At 38.9% G+C, this 2780-nt stretch overlaps 1 protein-coding gene across 5 annotated transcripts in view; it reads left to right on the top strand.

The window, feature by feature from the left end:
- Window positions 1–393: 393 nt before the first annotated feature.
- tax1bp1a (Tax1 (human T-cell leukemia virus type I) binding protein 1a) overlaps window positions 394–2780 on the top strand; it is a 29063-nt gene continuing 26676 nt past the window's right edge. For 4 of the 5 annotated variants that reach the window (XR_001663407.1, XM_016676693.1, XM_016676692.1 and 1 more), the window contains exons 1-2: window positions 394–544; window positions 1340–1455. The gene's annotated coding sequence lies outside the window, so the exon portion shown is untranslated. The remainder of the gene's footprint in view (window positions 545–1339; window positions 1456–2780) is intronic. The other variant, XM_016676691.1, reaches the window with a different exon arrangement.

Genomic DNA, 2780 nt, shown 5'->3' with positions numbered 1-2780 from the left:
TATGATTCAGTGTCTTTTGGACCAATAGCAGCGCCGGATCAGTTAGCCGGACCAATGGGAGAAAAACGAAGGCGGGACATCCTGTGATTTTACTTGAAAGTGCCCTTTAGTATATAATTTTGCCACTTTATCCAGAATTAATTACAATTTCAAAAAATCCCTTTTCATGCACATGGGATTATAGATGTATGCAAGTGTTTAGCTGTGGTTTTACCTCGGAGCTGACCGTACGTAGCTGCAAAAACCACAATATTACGCTGTATTTTATTTTGAATGAATAGGAAAAAAAAGCTAATTTATAAGTTTATCATAAACAGTAAAAGTTTGTTATGATAATAATATTTAGGCGTTGTTTCTAGTCGGGGTGTTCCGGTTCCCCCCACCGGCCCTCGCAGCATCACTGGTGCAGCAGCTCAGCATCATCATCTCTCCCTCTCTCAGGAAGAGACGCATCAGCGTCAGAGCTGAGAGTGGGGAAAAATAAACACAGAGATACGACGAAGAAAGTCTCTGTTTCTTTATAAGTACAAGCCATTTAATAGAGGTAAGGTTTATTTTCATGCTAAACTGGCTCGTGTGTGTTTGTGCGTCATGTGTCATCGAGCTCGCCGCCCAAAGAGGATGATGCTTAGCTAGCTAGTAGTGACTTGACACAACATGGCCCGTCCACAAGCTAATGTTAGCCACCTTTAATGAGATAAGCCTTAGGTTGCTTTAGCTACAGTTCACTCGGCCGAAGTGTATTTTAGCTGCTCGGTCGTGGATCTAACTTCGCTTCTGTCTGTAATGTTACAGCTTTGAAATGTGCATTTCTGCATATTTAACATGTTTATTCCTGGGGTGGAGTCATTATAAAATGTAATGCGTTGATAGAATGTTTTGCCTTTTTGTGGTTCCAGAGTGAAATTACAGGATGGCAGGGATGTCAAAAAGCTGCATACATTCACAAGTGTTTGTTTCTTTACCATCAGCCTAAGCTTCCCTTTACAATTTTCCTACACAGTTTGGAAAAGTATTGGAGTTTTCAAGTCTGAAAAAGTATGGAATGAAGAAAATTTACATAGAATATTTTTTCTTAATTGCCAGATTTATTCCCCATCTTATTGTCTAAGTCCATAATTCATCCATCCTAGTGCTCAATAAGTGCATGGAAGTACATGCTGTTGTGGCACTTTATGGCACTTTACAAAAAGAAAAATGGTCAATTGAATCCAATCATAGATATATTTCAACTGATCCTAGTTATCAAACACTTCATTCAAGTTCCCTATTCGGGAATAGAGAAATGGAAACAAGGTCTTTCATATTACAATAAACCATATTTATAATTATTTTCCAGCCTTTTACCACCTGGTAAAGGAACAGAACTTTGTGTCACCATGAAATCATCTTTGACTTGACTGAACTCCCTCAGAGCCACAGAGGAGAAATTACTCAACAGTTTTCACATGCAAGGTAATACATATGATTATTACAACTTTGACTGGAAAAACTAAGGCAAGGTTTCTCCCAGTGTAATATAATCCTGGTGGGCCACCAGGCTTTACTTGGCCCCCCACCAGGGTAAGTGTCTTATTTTAAATATATATATATATATATATATATATATCTTTGCAAAGAACAGAGACAGTAAAGATGGTTTAATAGACATGGGTGTGAGGGCTGTCCCTGCACCTCTCCTTTGGCTTCATATGCTACTATTTCCAAATTATGATCCCAACTTGTGCACCTCAGAATTTTTGTACTGTTGAACATTTTTTAACACAAAAACACGGTGGGCCGCTAGTGGACTGGCATAGTGTCTCTACCACTGGGCTACGCAGGTTTTCTGGGGGAAACCCTGTAGTGTAAAGACTTGTTAATACTCAATGTTTGGTTATCACTAGCTGGGTAAATAAAACAAAAAAAACAAAAAACAAAAAGCATTTGTTCTATGCTTCATTTCATACAGAGGGCCTGGACCCTTGGCTATTAAGAAATGATTGATTTGCTGGTAGCAAAGTTTCCTTCTGGTAATTGTTTTATTGAAGAGTAAGATCCCTTTTATTAACTTACCTTTTAGAAGTGGGATATATGGTTACAAGGTGGTGGACAAGTCAATGCCTTATAGAACCTTTTATTGGCGATGCATATGGGTCCATAGTGAAACATTAAAATAAAGCATCAAATCAAACCCACAATGTCACAAATCTACACGAAGGCTAAAGCGCCAATGATTCCAGGACTTTGAATAAAACATGACTGAGCTAAATGGAGAGAATCTGTCAGGGATACAATTACACTATTTGTTTAGTCAACTGTACGCCCGTGAGATTCTGCATTGTAGCATGACGAGTGGGTTGACCAACAGTAACAAACGTTTAACTTACACTGCTCCATCTTAGCATTTTAAGCATCAACCTAATTCCAGCCTTGTATGCTACAGTGAGTTTCTGAATGTTGCTTTCTCTGCAGCTCCTCCACAAATGGCCAGTGTACACTGGGAGACAATAGGCTTATTTAAAGTGCCCAGTTTTCACCGGAACAACGGACGTGCAAAATTTACGTCTCAGCATATTAACTTGTGCATACAAGATTTTGCATTTCATTTGAAAAGCCATATTATCAGATGTATAGCGTCCCAAGTATTTACCCGCAGCCACAGTAGCAACAGTACCACACAGAGTAAAGTCAGGAAATACTAAATTGTGGTCCTCCATACATCTATAAATAAATATCATACTCTAAGCATAATGAGAACAGACCCCCAGTAACGTCTTCTGATGACCTGCCACACTAAA

The sequence above is a fragment of the Poecilia formosa genome, unplaced genomic scaffold (genome assembly GCF_000485575.1).
Source record: "Poecilia formosa unplaced genomic scaffold, Poecilia_formosa-5.1.2 Scaffold139, whole genome shotgun sequence".
Taxonomy (NCBI): domain Eukaryota; kingdom Metazoa; phylum Chordata; class Actinopteri; order Cyprinodontiformes; family Poeciliidae; genus Poecilia; species Poecilia formosa.
This window is presented reverse-complemented; position numbering and strand designations above follow the sequence as displayed.